General features: G+C 42.2%; 1 protein-coding gene across 3 annotated transcripts in view; it reads right to left on the bottom strand.

Annotated features, from left to right (window-relative positions):
• The window catches only part of LOC144820027 (NACHT, LRR and PYD domains-containing protein 1 homolog), a 506,013-nt gene that overhangs the window by 422,288 nt on the left and 62,590 nt on the right, over positions 1 to 21,135 (bottom strand). The gene's annotated exons all lie outside the window — the stretch shown is intronic.

The following is a 21,135-nucleotide window of genomic DNA, read 5'->3' as shown; positions in this document are numbered from 1 at the left end:
GACTTGCTCTTGATACATTGTTGGCAAAAGAGGGCGTAGTCTGCAGAATGTTGAATGTGCAACATTGTTGCACTTACATACCTGACAAAAGTGTAGAACTGAAAGGGAATGTAAGGAATATTGCATAGCTAGAAAAAGAACTTAAACCACTGGAGGTTGATAGTACATGTGAGAGACTAACAGATGGTCTCTCCTTTATAGGTAGTTGGTTTTCTAACATAGGGAAAGGTTTTGTCGGTAAAATACTGATGCCACAGGTGGTAATAGCCCTAATGAGTTTAGGGATAATAATTTGTTGCAAATGTCGTAAGCATAAAAATCACACAAAGATTGTAAGAGTGCCAAGTTGGCCTGAGATATCTCCAATGGCACAGATCTAAAAAAATAAAAAAAATTGGGCAGGATCAGCATCTTGAGGACGTTCCATCGTCCTACCATAGACAGATGTGGACATTTGCAGGGGTCCAGTTGTTTACGCACATCGCTTAGTAAATGCCACCAATTAACCTCCACTGGAGCATTTAAACAGGTCAGCAACGTGATCCCCAGGCATATAGCTGCATTCCTCACCCTTTGATCATCAAATGCCGCTATATTAGAACAGAAAATTTGTGTCTTGGTAGCATTAAGTTTGTAGCCTGAAACAGCTCCAAATTTTACCGCTAATCGCTCTATTACAGGCATAGCTGTTGAGGGGTTCGGAGTTTCCACAGCCACATCATCTGCATATGCAAATACCTGATAGTACTCTTGTCGCCAAATTACCGACTCAATCCTTGAATTATATTCTAACATTTTTAAGAAAGGATCTACAAAGAAAACAGCAGGGGGGAACAAGGACATCCCTGCCTGGTTCCACATGTAATATGTACTGGATTAGATTCTAAGCCCATAATACATATTCTAGCTGTGGGTTGGCGATACAGCATCTGTAAGGAAAAAACAAAGTTTGTCTGAAAACCCCGACGACGTAACACCACCCACAAAAATCCCCATGCGATCCGGTCGAAAGCCTTTTCGGCATCGAGTAATATAAGACTGAATTCACTCCCCGTGGTATTTGCAATATCCAACAAAGTTACCAACCTGTTGATATGGTTTGTTGTCCCCCTCTTGGGTATAAAGCCATGTTGTTGTTTTAATACCAACGGGGTTATCACTTCCGCCAACTGGGTTGCGAGGATTTTCGAATAGATCTTACCATCTGCATTTAAGAGAGACATAGGACTGTATGAAGTGGGTTGCTCCAAAGGCTGATCCTTTTTTTAAAAAAAACTATGATACTAGTGTCATCCCATGTTAAGGGAGGCACACCTGCCTGAGCCTGCTTAAACGTCGCAAGCATATAAAATTTCAAAATTCCTCAAAAAGTTTTATAAATTTCCAATGGAAGCTTATCCGGTCCAGCAGCCTTTCCTGTTGCTAAACTATTAATGGCCTTTTCCAGCTCCTCCACCGTAATCGGAGCCTCCAATAACTCAGCGTCTTGTCTACTCAGATTGTTATCGCAGAAACGCTGCACCAAGGCCTCCCCATCTTGTATATCATAACGTTCTCCCGTATATAGTGTCTCATAAAAATCATGAAACACATCCAGAATCCCAGCCTCTGTTCCTATAAGGTTGCCCCTGGAGTCTGTAATCACACTGATCCTCTGGGCCGCCTCTTTAGATCTAAGCTTTTGAGCAAGACACCGTCCACTTGCCTCCCCATATTCATAATTCAGCTGTTTCTTAGTCAGATATTTCTTGGCTGCTTCTTTACTCTAATGGAGGTTAATTTTGGCCTTACAGCGGGCCACTTCAGATTGAAGATCAGTAATCTCATGGCCTCCCTGTATGCCGACCATAAGCTTTTCTTCTGCCTCTGTTGGAGCAACATACAATTCCTTCAATGCAGCTCGTGCTTGTTTTTGCTTGTATAGGCTAAAGCTGAGATCTTCACCCCTAAAGGCTGCTATAAAAGTATCCCATACACACCCAGTCCCTGCACTATCACGATTTATTTAAAAAAATGCTCAATCCATGTCTTCATATGATTTACAAACTATTTATCAAACAACAATTTCCTATCAAATGAAAAGGCTCGCGGTTTGGTCCCAGTTCTAGGGAGCATTAAGCGGAGTACAAGAGGACCATGGTCCGTGGTAACCCGTGGATACACCTGTATTCTTGCCCCGACCAGCATATGACTAGGTACAAAAAAATAGTCCAACCGTACCAATTTCTGATGGGGACAAGGGACAAGAATAAAAGGTATACCCGGGTTTCTCACCTCTCAAGGTAGCCCAAGCATCCACCAAACCATGATCACCCAAAAGAGACTGCAGTGCTTTAAAAACCCTTGGTTGCCTCCTGTTATAACTAGTGCTCATATCCTGTAGACCTTTAGGCCCAAGATGTATATTTAAGTCACCACAGATAATTAGTGGAGTGGGCCATTGGGCCAGCTCTACATTTAGCCAATCTATTATTAGAGCCTCATCAAAGTTTGAACCATATATAGAACATTCCATACATTTCTGATTCCCAATAATACATTCAACAATAGCCCACCTCCGTGTTTATCTGCCAGCGCCCTGCCTGTCCCTTGTATATGATTTTTAGCTAAAATTGCGACTCCCCTCGTGGTGGTGGACTACTCTGTGCATATCAACACTGTAAAACCAAGATCAGCCAATAGTTTTCTTTTGGCCCATGCTATATGCGTTTCCTGCAAACATATCAGGTCACTCTGCAACATCAATAACTCACTCGCAACACGCTGCCTTTTATTATAGTTGTTTAAGCCACTAACATTCAAGGAGCAGCACCGGATACCTCTATATATGCCACTATCCGCCATCAATTTCCCCTGTACTTTTAAACTTGCAAACCTTGTACCAAAAACCATAAACTCTCCCACCCCACATTATTGTACCATCATGGATTTATTTTTTCCCTACCCACTGACCCCCACCAACCCCCAACCCCCAGAGCCCCCCACCCTCCAATCCCCCCACCCCACTAGAGGTGTAAGGACCATGTCCTCAATGATGGGAAGTGATTGTGAGATGCTACCCCCGCGACCCACCCGTGACCCACCACACCCCCCTTAAACAACCCTCTTAACATACAGACCAATTAATTGCAGCTAACAAAAGCAAAGAAAATGAACTAAAGGGTCATGCATAGTCCGATATATGTTAATTTCACATTGTCTTCAAGAACTCTTGAGCAGCAGTTTCCAAGAAAAAATACTGGGTCTTTTCTTTATATATTACTTTTAACTTGGCAGGGTTTAAAAGAAACGCCTGCCCCCCTTTGGCCTGGAACGCTGAGATCAGTTGTTGCAGTCTCAATCTTTGTTGCACAGTAACTTGACAGAAGTATGGGCGCAGCCCGCCGCCTATCTGTTCTAGCCAGGTCATATAATGCTTCACGCAACAAATAATTATTCAGACATATAAGGATTGCCCTTGGCTTTTCCCCAGACCCCCCGGACTTCCCTCTCTGCACAAAAGGAAATCTATGTGCTCAAATAATCTCAACTTCCCAATTCCAGCTCTTTAAATCAGGGAAAGCCTCTGTGAACAGTTCTATAACAAATTGTCTAGCATCCTTCCCCTCCTTGCCTTCAGGGACACCCAGAACACGAAGATTATTCCATCTAGATCGATTTTCAAGATCCGTTAACTTCCAGTCAGTATCTTCCTTTATTTTTTGTAGTGCTTCAATCGACGACCGCTGCTGCCCTAGTTGATCTTCCACTAGAGAGATCCGCTCTTCTGCCTCCACTATCTGAGTTGAAATATCTGCACATGACTTAGCTATGCGACACACAGTGTTTTTGCAATTTACGCACTGCACCCTGAGTCCGCAACCCTTCAGCCTTGGTTTCTTCTCAATGAGCCATTAGGACCCTATAGATTGCATTGAGCGTGATTTCCCCATCTAGCTGTAGGGGAGAGCGAGCGCCAGCTTCTTTGTGATCGGGCTGAGGCAGAGGTGAGTGGTCCCAAATGGGCTAACAGGGGTCGCAGCCTCCCGTAAGAGAGAGTTACCGGAGCCAATCATCTTTCGTGCTGTCACTTGATTCATCGAAGGTTCTGCGCTTAGATCATCCTCCTCTTGTTGCGAGTTAATTTCTTCTGCCCAATCATCTACCATACTCACATTGTCATTATCATTCTATGACAAGTTTGAAGGATCAGACATAGACTAGAACTGCCCACCAGAGCCAGCGGATTCCCCATTGTTCAGCAGATCCATTACCGGGTTCCCAGGGTTCTGTGGGTTTAGTGTAACAACTGAGTCTCCTAGCCCAGTCCCAGACATCACCTTTGAGCTCCCCTGCAAACCAGTATCACAGCCAATGTCAGAGCCAGCACCCCCTACTCCCTCCTGGCGGCTCGCAGAGCTGTCAGTAGATACTGTTGCAATACTCACAGCCTTGCGCAGTTCCACTGTATTGTTCACCACCTCTTCACCAGCTGCTACTGTTACTGTTAGAACATTGTTGCCAGTTGGTTCCCCTAATTCCTGCATTGTTGGCTGACTATCGAGTACTTCCGCCGTTTTGCCTCTCAGTGCAGGTTTCTTTTTAAATATAGCAGGAACAGTTCGTACTTTCGCACGAGCAGGAGCAATATGTTGCCGCCCTCCACAACTCTGTGGTGCGGCTTCCACCCCAGCCTCCGCCTCAGCCCTTCTACTGTGAGAACAGCAGACGTTCCAAACTTACCCCTCTCGGGAAAAACGATCCAAGTAGTGGACGTTTCTAATAAACAAATTAGTACACCAGTTGCAGAACGAATGGAAGTCAAAATAGGCAATTTTAAAGAAATGCACAAATTTGTTGTATGTGACTTCAGTCCTGTAAATCTGTTAGGCAGGGATTTGCTGTGCAAAATGAATTGCACTATCTTTTGTATTTTATTTTATTTATTTATTTTTGCGATTTTATATAGCGCGAACTTTACCCGAAGGTGTCCGAGCGCTTTACATATGACCCAGTTTCAAACATAAGGACTGAAGGTTACAAGCGGACAAAAAGTTTGCAAATTTTTGACTTACATAAGAACCAGTTGAAAACATACGGACTTAGGATTACATACGTTATAAAAAGGTACAAACGGAAAAAATTGCAAATGTACAAGAGATAAAGTCACACAAGGAGGAGATACAAATGGATAAATTCTAGGCATATACTAGTGATATCTCTATCTACTTAGGGAGGGGATACACATGGATATACTCTAAGAGTCACATAGGAATGGTAGAGAGCACAGCGGACTCCTGCATAAACTAGTGATTAGAGTTATCTCTATATACATAGGGAAAGGGTAAGACTGGATGTACTCTAAAAGTCACATAGGAATGGTAGAGAGCAATGCGGACTATGGCATGTTCTAGTGATTAGAGCTATCTCTATATACAAAGGGAAGGGATACACATGGATAAACTCTAACAGTCACATAGGCGACTAGTCATTAGAGTTATCACTATATACATAGGAAGGAATATGACTGGATATACTCTAAGGGTCACATAGGAATGGTAGAGAGTACAAAGGTCTACTGCATACACTAGTGATTAGAGTTATCTCTATATACATAGGGAGGAGATATGACTGGATATACTCTAAGAGTCGCATAGGAATGGTATATGGTGCAAGGTCTAAAGCAAATACCATTGATTAGAGTTATTACAAAAAGTCAAAGAGCAGAGTTCCATAAGTGTGGATGCAGTCACAGCACAAAGGGAGGGTCGGAGGGATGCAAGGGTATGGAGAGAAGGGGAAGCAGAAAAGGGAGGAAACATTTGAGGATCATCCACGGGGAAAAGGGTTAAAGGACGAGGGAATGGGAGGAGGGCTAGAGTCCAGAGAAAACTGTCCGAAAACAGCAGCAACGTGTCAATCAGGACAAGAAGTCCAGGAGAGAAGGTGGGAGTTCAGGTGGGAGATGAAGTTGGAGGCCATCTTGGAGAGCTTGCGGTCATCCGGCTCGGTGGGCGTGAGAGTGCGCAAGGTGGTGAAGGTGTTGATACGGTCACGCGTTGGCCGTGGGGCGCTGCGACGGCAGCCGGTGGGACAGAAACAAGTTCCAGTAAAAACCAAAACAATCCAGAGGCACTGTCTTCGCAGTGTATCGGTGGCCGGACTCAACCATGGGCAGCAGCCGCCCGACAGGGGTAGTGAATCTGATCAGGAGACCTGTGCCAAAAAGTAGTAGTGACTGGCGTCGCGGGGCGCGAGGGCCAGGGTCGCCCAAAGCACGGCCCACCCCTCGGAAGTTGCTCTACCGAAGGCTGTTTGGGGCTGAAGGCAGGTCAGGCAGGTATTGCTGGGCCCTGTCTGCAATGTTGAAAGAACATATTCCCAACCTGGGGGACAACCTGGAAACAGGCGGGGAAATCACAGGGGGAGACCACATGAAGCCCAGGCAGGTTAAGAGCAACCCCCACGTGGCACCGATCTTCGCTCTGCGGTCACTGGCGGCCGCCATCTTAGGTCCAGGCAAGTTGCAAGGAGGGTGGTGCGAGGGGGAGCCGCCGGAGCACTTGGGGCCAGTTTTGTACACCAAATGGTGTTGAAATTCAAACCCCAGATGAAGACAGAATTTATAAAATTATGTTAGCAAAACAAGAAACCGAGAAACCAAAGTTTACCATTGAAGACTTGCCGAAAGAATTACAATATACGGTAGATCCTAAAGTGTGGGATTTCACAGGAAAAGATGTAGGATTAATGGCAAATGTTGACCCAGTAAAAGTGACAGTAAAAGAAGGTGCAGTTTATCCAAATATTCAACAGTACAAAATGAGCCCTGAAATAAAAGCAGGAGTTGCATTAGAAATAAAACGTCTGGTTGAAGCAAGAATTTTGCAGGAAATAATGAGCAGTCCATGTAATTCGCCCATAATTGGCATCAAGAAACCAAGCGGAAAATACAGGGTCGTACAGGACCTCCACAAAATCAATAAAATTGCCATCCCATGCTGTCCAGTTGTGCCAAACCCTGCTGTAATTCTGTATCAAATACCATGGGCAGCAGGCTGGTTTACCGTATTTGACCTTTGTCACACATTTTTCTTAATACCACTGCACCCAGATATAGGTATCTTTTCTCGTTCAAATTCGACGACCATATCTACGTTCGGAATCAAGTCCCTCAGGGGTACACAGAAAGTCTATCAATCTTTAATCAGATCTTGAAAAAATGTCTTGAATCTTTTATATTGCCCGGACAATCAGTCCTGGTGCAGTATATAGATGACCTACTGGTGGCATCTAAGAATCGAAAAGACTGTGTTGCTGATACAATTGCTTTGCTGAATCACTGAGGAAAAGGTGGACACAAAGTATCACCTGAAAAATTGCAGTATTGTGCCACATCAGTGAAATATCTAGGGCACCAGATAGAAAGAGTTGTCAGAAGGGTTACCTCTGAAAGAATCAGAATAATTCAAAACATGAATCTACCTCAAACACAGAAAGAAATCAGAATGTTTCTTGGAGTTGTGGGTTACTGCAGGCAATGGATTGTGGGATTCGCAGTCCTAGCAAAACCATTGATACAAATGACAAGAAAAAGAGCAAAGGACCCAGTAGAATGGGATAATGAGAGCATGTCATCTTTCCTAAAATTACGAGATTGATTGTGTTGAGCTCCAGCTTAAGGGATGCCCGACTATACAAAAGACTTTGCATTGTTTTGTGACACACAAGACAATTGTGCACTTTCAGGTCTAACGCAGACACATGGTCTGATGAGATGACCTGTTGCATACTTTTCCTCTACTCTGGATCCAGTGGCAGCAGCATTGCCAGGATGTCTGCAAGCAGTGGCAGCAACTTGTGCCAGTCTTGAGCAAAGTGAGTCCGTTATCATGGGACATCCAGTAACAGTGTATGTCCCACATGCAGTTGTGATTTTATTCACAAGGACTAAAACTCAGTATCTAACACCTAGTCGGCTGACTAAGTATGAACGAATTCTTGTAGGTGTAGAGAATGTGACAATTGCTAGATGTAATATTCTGAACCCAGCAACATTGTTGCCTGAATCACACTTTGCAGAAGTCAAAAATGAAATTAAACATAATTGCATTGATCTCACAGAATACTGTACTAAACCACGTCCAGACATAAGAACCACTAATAAATTCAGAACATGAGCTATTTGTAGATGGTTTATGTATGCGACATGAGGAAGGAGGTTTGAGTGCTGCTTATGCACTCTAGGGGGTCCAACTGAAGCATCACATTTACCAGGAGTAAAATCAGCACAGGTAGCTGAACTAATTGCCTTGACAAAAGCTTGTAAATTTGGGAAAAATCTGTAAGTGACTATTTTTACTGATAGCCAATATTGCTATGGGGTTGTGCATGATTTTGGCCAACTCTGGATGCAAAGGGAGTTTTTGACTTCATCAGGTACAACTATTAAAAATGGAAATTTTGTGAAAGATTTACAAAAAGCAATCCAATTACCAGAAACAGTAGCTGTGGTCCAGTGTGCTGCTCACCAATCTGGAAACGACAACGTGACAGCAGGTAACCGATATGCTGACCAATTAGCTCAATATTGTCCCAAAAATAATATGGCACTAAACACGAAAATTGAACCAAAAAGAAACAGCTGCCAACTTATGTTGCTTGAGAGAGTGAAAACGCGGGAAGAAGTGAAAAATTAGCAAAATGATGCAGAGCAGGAAGAAAAGAGTGGGCAAAAATAGGATGTTAGAGAAGGGCTGGAGATGGTGTCATTTTTTACCTTGATGGGAGGCATGTGTTGTCAAACTGTATGCTTGCTCCTATGGCTAGGATGTATCATGGTGATTCTCATCTAGGACGAGACGCTATGATAAGATTATTCAGACAAACTTGGTTCACTGCAAGGTTCAGGAATGTTGCAGAGAGTCTTTGCCATAGGTGTTTGGTGTGCCAACAGATGAATCCTGGGAAAAGAACTGTAGTGTTGTCAGGAAAGATTGGAGAGGCAGAAGGCCCTTTGATTCGACTTCAGATTGATTTCATTCAGTTACCCCCTTGCAGAGGAATGAAGTACGTTCTTGTCATTGTCTGCCTATTTTCAAAATGGGTAGAAGCTTACCCTACACGTAGGAATGATAGCATCACAGTAGCAAAACTACTACTTAGAGAGCTCATACCACATGTCGGTTTTCCAGTAACGATTGAATCAGACCGAGGAAGACATTTTAATAATAAAATAATTGGTCCAATCAGTGAAGCATTTAAAATTGAGCATAAGCTGCACTGTGCATACCGTCCAGAGACTTCTGGAGTGGTAGAACAACTAAATGGCACAATCAAGTCAAGACTGGGAAAGATTTATGAATCAACTCGATTAGAATGGCCAGATGCTTTACCTCTTGTTCTGATGGGACTCAGAAGCATATCAAACAGAAAAACAGGCTTGAGTCCTCATGAAATACTCATGGGAAGAGCAATGAGGCAGGCATGGGTGCCAGGACATATGTTTATAAATATATCTGATGCCTTAGTACTAGACTACTGCAAAGAACTGGCTGACCAAGTGCGTTCTATCTCTCACCAGGTTGGGGAAGACACCGTCACCAGGCAAACAACTCCAGCACACAATCTGATTCTAGGTGACTGGGTTGTATTAAAAGAACATACAAGAGAATCTTGCCTAGCTCCGAGGTGGGTAAAACCAACACAAGTGATGTTGGTTACCACTACAGCAGTAAAATATAAAGGAGTTCCAAATTGCATTCATGCAAGCCATACAAAAAGAGTGGCTGAACCTGATGAAACTGAAGCTGAAGGTTGTGCAGCTGAGGGGTCTCGAGAAAGTGATTCCGAAGTAGTTGATGATGAACAACCGGGCACCAGTCAGGATGAATGGATTCCAGTGATTGATATTCCTGCAGATGTTGTGAGAACCAGAAGCCAGACCTACTTAGATAGACAGAGTGATAGAAGAACGTGCTCAGATTACAGAAATCAAGGCCAAAAGTAATTCTGAGGAGGAACAGAAAAGGAAAGATCAATATACTCAGACATTCCAGATACCTGTCACAGTTCCAGAGTCTGAGAAGGGACAGATAGGTAAAGGGACGAAGGCTCAAGAAGAAGAAAAGCAAAAGATCGAGATACCTGAGCAGGTCCAGATATATGTAGATAAATGTGTTCAGGAAAAAGAAAACAAACACAATCAAAGTAAATTGCAGCACACACCTGAACAAGGTCAAATTAGCATCCAGGCAGAAGAAACAGAAGCAAGACCTGGACCAAGTAAAATAGAGAGGGATACAGATGACAAAGATACACAAATTGTGCCACAACTGAGCGAGAACAAGAGAACAATCGAAGAAAAACAAAGCATAGTGCCAGCTAAAAGACTCAGAAAGGGAGATAATTGGCCTGGTTTTGTCAAGAAACTGAAATTTTGTCTTAAATCAATAAATGAAGAACCAGAGCAAGTAAGTGAGAAATCGAGTTAAACTGGGCTTGCTACAGAACAACCAAAAAGAAAAAGTCAGCGTTTGAAAAGACTGAAAAATAAGTTCAGAGGCCCTAAATGGACTTATGTCATTCTTGAAGATCTTGAAAAATTAGAACTGAGTGATGAAGAAGATGATGAATTAATTGATGAACCAACAGACGAAGAAGGTAAACCAACTTGAACATTTTGCAGGTTGAAATTCTGTAAAAAGGTCTCAAAGAGGGGCTAAGTCTCCTTAATCGAAAAATGGCTGGTCATACTGTTGATGGTAAAACGAAAAGAAATTGCTTAAAGACAGGCTATAGAATATGCACATGTAGTGTAGTAATAATACTCATAGTATGGTTAGGACTGACAGTAGCTATACCTTATCTAATGAGTAAAGATGAGAAGAATGATACTAACATTCATGAGAAAGTAGATATACCTAAAAATTCAGATATACATGAAAGCATAGATCATTTTAGGCAGCAAAGAGTAGAAGTAGAAGCATACGATGAGGAAGGATTGCATTACAATAAAGTTAGAACACATTTGAATGTGTTTGCAAATCTATTGGTACACTATGTGGAGGCAATAGAAATAAGTGATTGCTACGTATGTATGAAGCTACCATTGTCTGTAGCAGAAGGTGTCACTTATCATTTGGACCTGACATTTGGTATTTCATGTAGTATTTTAGCCAGTTTATTTTACAAGAAAAGACCCTTACAATATTATTATTCTAATTTAGATGTTATTTTCTAACAATAGGTACAATAGATATAGCTGAAGCACACAAGAATAATTTAACATGCCTTTTACATGAAGAAGAGAACATTATTTTGAATTTAGTTGAGAAAAGGAGAGAGGATTTCCAAAGAAAAACTACAGAAAAGAAACAAAAAATTCCTAAATGGGCAGAAAATAAAGGATACACCTTAAATGGCAAAACTCATACTGCTATGTTACTGGACTTTGAAAAGAAAGGAAACTGTCTCCACAGGGAGAGAATGAGTTATTATAACAATATATTCATTGGTTCTAGTGAATGTGAACACAATTATAAATTAATTGGGGGTTGGGGTTTCAAAGATGGAACTGAACCGGTGTTTCCTGGAATTTATTATATTTGTGGGAACAAAGCATATTACAAATTACCTGATCATTGGTATGGGAGTTGCTATTTTGGAATAGTATTCCCAAAAGTATATCACATAAATAGGATCACTGGAAACAATGAAGATACTAATGGACTAATACGTAGTAAAAGAGCTAGTATAGCATTGATACCTTCAGTAGGAGTGGTTTTCAATACTGAAAGAATTTGCAAATTTTCAACAGTAGTGGATCGTTTATCAACTGACACTGCTCGAGGATTTTTAATGATCAATACTAAACTAGTTACTTTAAAGTCAACGGTTTTACAAAATCGACTTGCTCTTGATACATTGTTGGCAAAAGAGGGCGTGGTCTGCAGAATGTTGAATGTGCAACATTGTTGCACTTACATACCTGACAAAAGTGTAGAACTCAAAGGGAATGTAAGGAATATTGCATAGCTAGAAAAAGAACTTAAACCACTGGAGGTTGATAGAACATGTGAGAGACTAACAGATGGTCTCTCCTTTATAGGTAGTTGGTTTTCTAACATAGGGAAAGGTTTTGTCGGTAAAATACTGATGCCACAGGTGGTAATAGCCCTAATGATTTTAGGGATAATAATTTGTTGCAAATGTCGTAAGCATAAAAATCACACAAAGATTGTAAGAGTGCCAAGTTGGCCTGAGATATCTCCAATGGCACAGATCTAAAAAAAATTAAAAAATTGGGCATGATCAGCATCTTGAGGACGTTCCATCGTCCTACCATAGACAAATGTGGACATTTGCAGGGGTCCAGTTGTTTACGCACATCGCTTAGTAAATGCCACCAATTAACCTCCACTGGAGCATTTAAACAGGTCAGCAACGTGATCCCCAGGCATATCGCTGCATTCCTCACCCTTTGATCATCAAATGCCGCTATATTAGAACAGAAAATTTGTGTCTTGGTAGCATTAAGTTTGTAGCCTGAAACAGCTCCAAATTTTACCGCCAATCACTCTATTACAGGCATAGCTGTTGAGGGGTTCGGAGTTACCACAGCCACATCATCTGCATATGCAAATACCTGATAGTACTCTTGTCGCCAAATTACCGACTGAATCCTTGAATTATATTCTAACATTTTTAAGAAAGGATCTACAAAGAAAACAGCAGGGGGGAACAAGGACATCCCTGCCTGGTTCCCCGTGTAATATGTACTGGATTAGATTCTAAGCCCATAATACATATTCTAGCTGTGGGTTGGCGATACAGCATCTGTAAGGAAAAAACAAAGTTTGTCTGAAAACCCCGATGACGTAACACCACCCACAAAAATCCCCATGCGATCCGGTCGAAAGCCTTTTCGGCATCGAGTAATAAAAGGCTGAAATCACTCCCCGTGGTATTTGCAATATCCAACAAAGTTACCAACCTGTTGATATGGTTAGTTGTCCCCCTCTTGGGTATAAAGCCATGTTGTTGTTTTAATACCAACGGGGTTATCACTTCCGCCAACTGGGTTGCGAGGATTTTCGAATAGATCTTACCATCTGCATTTAAGAGAGACATAGGACTGTATGAAGCGGGTTGCTCCGCAGGCTGATCCTTTTTTTTTTTTTTTAAACTATGATACTAGTGTCATCCCATGTTAAGGGAGGCACACCTGCCTGAGCCTGCTTAAACGTCGCAAGCATATAAAATTTCAAAATTCCTCAAAAAGTTTTATAAATTTCCAATGGAAGCTTATCCGGTCCAGCAGCCTTTCCCGTTGCTAAACTATAAATGGCCTTTTCCAGCTCCTCCACCGTAATCGGAGCCTCCAATAACTCAGCGTCTTGTCTACTCAGATTGTTATCGCAGAAACGCTGCACCAAGGCCTCCCCATCTTGTATATCATAACGTTCCCCCGTATATAGTGTCTCATAAAAATCATGAAACACATCCAGAATCCCAGCCTCTGTTCCTATAAGGTTGCCCCTGGAGTCTGTAATCACACTGATCCTCTGGGCCGCCTCTTTAGATCTAAGCTTTTGAGCAAGACACCGTCCACTTGCCTCCCCATATTCATAATTCAGCTGTTTCTTAGTCAGATATTTCTTGGCTGCTTCTTTACTCCAATGGAGGTTAATTTTGGCCTTTCAGCGGGCCACTTCAGATTGAAGATCAGTAATCTCATGACCTCCCTGTATACCGACCATAAGCTTTTCTTCTGCCTCTGTTGGAGCAACATACAATTCCTTCAATGCAGCTCGTGCTTGTTTTTGCTTGTATAGGCTAAAGCTGAGATCTTCACCCCTAAAGGCTGCTATAAAAGTATCCCATACACACCCAGTCCCTGCACTATCACGATTTATTTAAAAAAATGCTCAATCCATGTCTTCATATGATTTACAAACTATTTATCAAACAACAATTTCCTATCAAATGAAAAGGCTCGTGGTTTGGTCCCAGTTCTAGGGAGCATTAAGCGGAGTACAAGAGGACCATGGTCCGTGGTAACCCGTGGATACACCTGTATTCTTGCCCCGACCAGCATATGACTAGGTACAAAAAATAGTCCAACCTTACCAATTTCTGATGGGGACAAGAATAAAAAGGTATACCCGGGTTTCTCACCTCTCAAGGTAGCCCAAGCATCCACCAAACCATGATCACCCAAAAGAGACTGCAGTGCTTTAAAAACCCTTGGTTGCCTCCTGTTATAACTAGTGCTCATATCCTGTAGACCTTTAGGCCCAAGATGTATATTTAAGTCACCACAGATAATTAGTGGAGTGGGCCATTGGGCCAGCTCTACATTTAGCCAATCTATTATTAGAGCCTCATCAAAGTTTGAACCATATATAGAACATACCATACATTTCTGATTCCCAATAATACATTCAACAATAGCCCACCTCCGTGTTTATCTGCCAGCGCCCTGCCTGTACCTTGTATATGATTTTTAGCTAAAATTGCGACTCCCCTCGTGGTGGTGGACTACTCTGTGCATATCAACACTGTAAAACCAAGATCAGCCAATAGTTTTCTTTTGGCCCATGCTATATGCGTTTCCTGCAAACATATCAGGTCACTCTGCAACATCAATAACTCACTCGCAACACGCTGCCTTTTATTATAGTTGTTTAAGCCACTAACATTCAAGGAGCAGCACCGGATACCTCTATATATGCCACTATCCGCCATCAATTTCCCCTGTACTTTTGAACTTGCAAACCTTGTACCAAAAACCATAAACTCACCCACCCCACATTATTGTACCATCATGGATTCATTTTTTCCCTACCCACTGACCCCCACCAACCCCCAACCCCCAGAGCTCCCCACCCTCCAATCCCCCCACCCCACTAGAGGCGTAAGGACCATGTCCTCAATGATGGGAAGTGATTGTGAGATGCTACCCCCGCGACCCACCCGTGACCCACCACACCCCCCTTAAACAACCCTCTTAACATACAGACCAATTAATTGCAGCTAACAAAAGCAAAGAAAAGGAACTACAGGGTCACGCATAGTCCGATATATGTTACTTTCACATTGTCTTCAAGAACTCTTGAGCAGCAGTTTCCAAGAGAAAATACTGGGTCTTTTCTTTATATATTACTTTTAACTTGGCAGGGTTTAAAAGAAACGCCTGCCCCCCTTTGGCCTGGAACGCTGAGATGAGTTGTTGCAGTCTCAATCTTTGTTGCACAGTAACTTGACAGAAGTATGGGCGCACAAAAAAGTCACACCCCTTAGCAGCCTGCCGCCTATCTGTTCTAGCCAGGTCATATAATGTTTCACGCAACAAATAATTATTCAGACATATAAGGATTGCCCTGGGCTTTTCCCCAGACCCCCCGGACTTCCCTCTCTGCACAAAAGGAAAACTATGTGCTCAAATAATCTCAACTTCCCAATTCCATCTCTTTAAATCAGGGAAAGCCTCTGTGAACAGTTCTATAACAAATTGTCTAGCATCCTTCCCCTCCTTGCCTTCAGGGACACCCAGAACACGAAGATTATTCCGTCTAGAACGATTTTCAAGATCCGTTAACTTCCAGTCAGTATCTTCCTTTATTTTTTGTAGTGCTTCAATCGACGACCGCTGCTGCCCTAGTTGATCTTCCACTAGAGAGATCCGCTCTTCTGCCTCCACTATCTGAGTTGAAATATCTGCACATGACTTAGCTATGCGACACACCGTGTTTTTGCAATTTGCGCACTGCACCCTGAGTCCGCAACCCTTCAGCCTTGGTTTCTTCTCAATGAGCCATTATGACCCTATAGATTGCATTGAGCGTGATTTCCCCATCTAGCTGTAGGGGAGAGCGAGCGCCAGCTTCTTTGTGATCGGGCTGAGGCTGAGGCAGAGGTGAGTTGCCCGAATGGGCTAACAGGGGTCGCAGCCTCCCGTAAGAGAGAGTTACCGGAGCCAATCATCTTTCGTGCTGTCACTTGATTCATCGAAAGTTCTGCGCTTAGATCATCCTCCTCTTGTTGCGAGTTAATTTCTTCTGCCCAATCATCTACCATACTCACATTGTCATTATCATTCTATGACAAGTTTGAAAGATCAGACATAGACTAGAACTGCCCACCAGAGCCAGCGAATTCCCCATCGTTCAGCAGATCCATTACCGGGTTCCCAGGGTTCTGTGGGTTTAGTGTAACAACTGAGTCTCCTAGCCCAGTCAAAGACATCACCTTTGAGCTCCCCTGCAAACCAGTATCACAGCCAATGTCAGAGCCAGCACCCCCTACTCCCTCCTGGCCGCTCGCAGAGCTGTCAGTAGAAACTGTTGCAATACTCACAGCCTTGCGCAGTTCCACTGTATTGTTCACCACCTCTTCACCAGCTGCTACTGTTACTGTTAGTACATTGTTGCCAGTTGGTTCCCCTAATTCCTGCCTTGTTGGCTGACTATCGAGTACTTCCGCCGTTTTGCCTCTCAGTGCAGGTTTCTTTTTAAATATAGCAGGAACAATTCGTTCTTTCGCACGAGCAGGAGCAATATGTTGCCGCCCTCCACAACTCTGTGGTGCGGCTTCCACCCCAGCCTCTGCCTCAGCCCTTCTACTGTGAGAACAGCAGACGTTCCAAACTTACCCCTCTCTGGAAAAACGATCCAAGTAGTGGACGTTTCTAATAAACAAATTAGTACCCCAGTTGCAGAACCAATGGAAGTCAAAATAGGCAATTTTAAAGAAATGCACAAATTTGTTGTATGTGACTTCAGTCCTGTAAATCTGTTAGGCAGGGATTTGCTGTGCAAAATGAATTGCACTATCTTTTGTACACCAAATGGTGTTGAAATTCAAACCCCAGATGAAGACGGAATTTATAAAATTATGTTAGCAAAACAAGAAACCGAGAAACCAAAGTTTACCATTGAAGACTTGCCGAAAGAATTACAATATACGGTAGATCCTAAAGTGTGGGATTTCACAGGAAAAGATGTAGGATTAATGGCAAATGTTGACCCAGTAAAAGTGACAGTAAAAGAAGGTGCAGTTTATCCAAATATTCAACAGTACAAAATGAGCCCTGAAATTAAAGCAGGAGTTGCATTAGAAATAAAACGTCTGGTTGAAGCAAGAATTTTGCAGGAAATAATGAGCAGTCCATGTAATTCGCCCATAATTGGCATGAAGAAACCAAGCAGAAAATACAGGGTCGTACAGGACCTCCACAAAATCAATAAAATTGCCATCCCATGCTGTACAGTTGTGCCAAACCCTGCTGTAATTCTGTATCAAATACCATGGGCAGCAGGCTGGTTTACCGTATTTGACCTTTGTCACACATTTTTCTCAATACCACTGCACCCAGATATAGGTATCTTTTCTCGTTCAAATTCGACGACCATATCTACGTTTGGAATCAAGTCCCTCAGGGGTACACAGAAAGTCCATCAATCTTTAATCAGATCTTGAAAAAATGTCTTGAATCTTCTATATTGCCCGGACAATCAGTCCTGGTGCAGTATATAGATGATCTACTGGTGGCATCTAAGAATCGAAAAGACTGTGTTGCTGATACAATTGCTTTGCTGAATCACATAGGGAAAGGGGGACACAAAGTATCACCTGAAAAATTGCAGTATTGTGCCACATCAGTGAAATATCTAGGGCACCAGATAGAAAGAGGTGTCAGAAGGGTTATCTCTGAAAGAATCAGAATAATTCAAAACATGAATCTACCTCAAACACAGAAAGAAATCAGAATGTTTCTTGGAGTTGTGGGTTACTGCAGGCAATGGATTGTGGGATTTGCAGTCCTAGCAAAACCATTGATACAAATGACAAGAAAAAGAGCAAAGGACCCAGCAGAATGGGATAATGAGAACATGTCATCTTTCCTAAAATTACGAGATTGTTTGTGTTGAGCTCCAGCTTTAGGGATGCCTGACTATACAAAAGACTTTGCATTGTTTTGTGACACACAAGACAATTGTGCACTTTCAGGTCTAACGCAGACACATGGTCTGATGAGATGACCTGTTGCATACTTTTCCTCTACTCTGGATCCAGTGGCAGCAGCATTGCCAGGATGTCTGCAAGCAGTGGCAGCAACTTGTGCCAGTCTTGAGCAAAGTGAGTCCGTTATCATGGGACATCCAGTAACAGTGTATGTCCCACATGCAGTTGTGATTTTATTGACAAGGACTAAAACTCAGTATCTAACACCTAGTCGGCTGACTAAGTAGGAACGAATTCTTGTAGGTGTAGAGAATGTGACAATTGCTAGATGTAATATTCTGAACCCAGCAACATTGTTGCCTGAATCACACTTTGCAGAAGTCAAAAATGAAATTAAACATAATTGCATTGATCTTACAGAATACTGTACTAAACCACGTCCAGACATAAGAATCACTAATAAAATCAGAACATGAGCTATTTGTAGATGGTTTATGTATGCGACATGAGGAAGGAGGTTTGAGTGCTGCTTATGCACTCTAGGGGGTCCAATTGAAGCATCACATTTACCAGGAGTAAAATCAGCACAGGTAGCTGAACTAATTGCCTTGACAAAAGCTTGTAAATTTGGGAAAAATCTGTAAGTGACTATTTTTACTGATAGCCAATATTGCTATGGGGTTGTGCATGATTTTGGCCAACTCTGGATGCAAAGGGAGTTTTTGACTTCATCAGGTACAACTATTAAAAATGGAAATTTTGTGAAAGATTTACAAAAAGCAATCCAATTACCAGAAACAGTAGCTGTGGTCCAGTGTGCTGCTCACCAATCTGGAAACGACAACGTGACAGCAGGTAACCGATATGCTGACCAATTAGCTCAATATTGTCCCAAAAATAATATGGCAATAAACACGAAAATTGAACCAAAAAGAAACAGCTGCCAACTTATGTTGCTTGAGAGAGTGAAAACGCGGGAAGAAGTGAAAGATTAGCAAAATGATGCAGAGCAGGAAGAAAAGAGTGGGCAAAAATAGGATGTTAGAGAAGGGCTGGAGATGGTGTCATTATTTACCTTGATGGGAGGCATGTGTTGTCAAACTGTATGCTTGCTCCTATGGCTAGGATGTATTATGGTGATTCTCATCTAGGACGAGACGCTATGATAAGATTATTCAGACAAACTTGGTTCACTGCAAGGTTCAGGAATGTTGCAGAGAGTCTTTGTCATAGGTGTTTGGTGTGCCAACAGATGAATCCTGGGAAAATAACTGTAGTGTTGTCAGGAAAGATTGGAGAGGCAGAAGACCCTTTGATTCGACTTCAGATTGATTTCATTCAGTTACCCCCTTGCAGAGGAATGAAGTACATTCTTGTCATTGTCTGCCTATTTTCAAAATGGGTAGAAACTTACCCTACACGTAGGAATGATAGCATCACAGTAGCAAAACTACTACTTTGAGAGCTCATACCACATGTCGGTTTTCCAGTAACGATTGAATCAGACCGAGGAAGACATTTTAATAATGAAATAATTGGTCTAATCTGTGAAGCATTTAAAATTGAGCATAAGCTGCACTGTGCATACCGTCCAGAGAAAGATTTATGAATCAACTCGATTAGACTGGCCAGATGCTTTACCTCTTGTTCTGATGGGACTCAGAAGCATATCAAACAGAAAAACAGGCTTGAGTCCTCATGAAATACTCATGGGAAGAGCAATGAGGCAGGCATGGGTGCCAGGACATATGTTTATAAATATATCTGATGCCTTAATACTAGAGTACTGCAAAGAACTGGCTGACCAAGTGCGTTCTATCTCTCACCAGGTTGGGGAAGACGCCGTCACCAGACAAACAACTCCAGCACACGATCTGATTCCAGGTGACTGGGTTGTAATAAAAGAACATACAAGAGAATCTTGCCTAGCTCCGAGGTGGGTAAAACCAACACAAGTGATGTTGGTTACCACTACAGCAGTAAAATGTAAAGGAGTTCCAAATTGCATTCATGCAAGCCAAACAAAAAGAGTCGCTGGACCTGATGAAACTGAAGCTGAAGGTTGTGCAGCTGAGGGGTCTCGAGAAAGTGATTCCGAAGTAGTTGATGATGAACAACCAGGCACCATTAAGGATGAATGGATTCCAGTGATTGACATTCCTGCAGATGTTGTGAGAACCAGAAGCCAGACCTACTTAGATAGACAGAGTGATAGTGAGGATGAGTCAGGAATAGAAGAACATGCTCAGATTACAAAAATCAAAGCCAAAAGTAATTCTGAGGAGGAACAGAAAAGGAAAGATCAATATACTCGGACATTCCAGATACCTGTCACAGTTCCAGAGTCTGAGAAGGGACAGATAGGTAAAGGGACGAAGGCTCAAGAAGAAGAAAAGCAAAAGATCGAGATACCTGAGCAGGTCCAGATAGATGTAGATAAATGTGTTCAGGAAAAAGAAAACAAACAAAATCAAAGTAAATTGCAGCACACACCTGAACAAGGTCAAATTAGCATCCAGGCAGAAGAAACAGAAGCAAGACCTGGACCAAGTAAAATAGAGAGGGATACAGATGACAAAGATACACAAATTGTGCCACAACTGAGCGAGAACAAGAGAACAATCGAAGAAAAACAAAGCATAGTGCCAGCTAAAAGACTCAGAAAGGGAGATAATTGGCCTGGTTTTGTCAAGAAACTGAAATTTCGTCTTAAATCAATAAATGAAGAACCAGAGCAAGTAAGTGAGATATCGAGTCAAACTGGGCTTACTACAGAACAACCAAAAAGAAAAAGTCAGCGTTTGAAAAGACTGAATAATAAGTTCAGAGGCCCTGAATGGACTTATGTCATTCTTGAAGATCTTGAAAAATTAGAACTGAGTGATGAAGAAGATGATGAATTAATTGATGAACCAACAGACGAAGAAGGTAAACCAACTTGAAAATTTTGCAGGTTGAAATTCTGTAAAAAAGGTCTCAAAGAGGGGCTAAGTCTCCTTAATCGAAAAATGGCTGGTCATACTGTTGATGGTAAAACGAAAAGAAATTGCTTAAAGACAGGCTATAGAATATGCACATGTAGTGTAGTAATAATACTCATAGTATGGTTAGGACTGACAGTAGCTATACCTTATCTAATGAGTAAAGATGAGAAGAATGATACTAACATTCATGAGAAAGTAGATATAC

Source organism: Lissotriton helveticus, chromosome 1_1 (genome assembly GCF_964261635.1).
Source record: "Lissotriton helveticus chromosome 1_1, aLisHel1.1, whole genome shotgun sequence".
Lineage (NCBI taxonomy): Eukaryota > Metazoa > Chordata > Amphibia > Caudata > Salamandridae > Lissotriton > Lissotriton helveticus.
The sequence above is the reverse complement of the archived record's forward strand: the minus strand, read 5'-3'. Positions and strand labels throughout refer to the sequence as shown.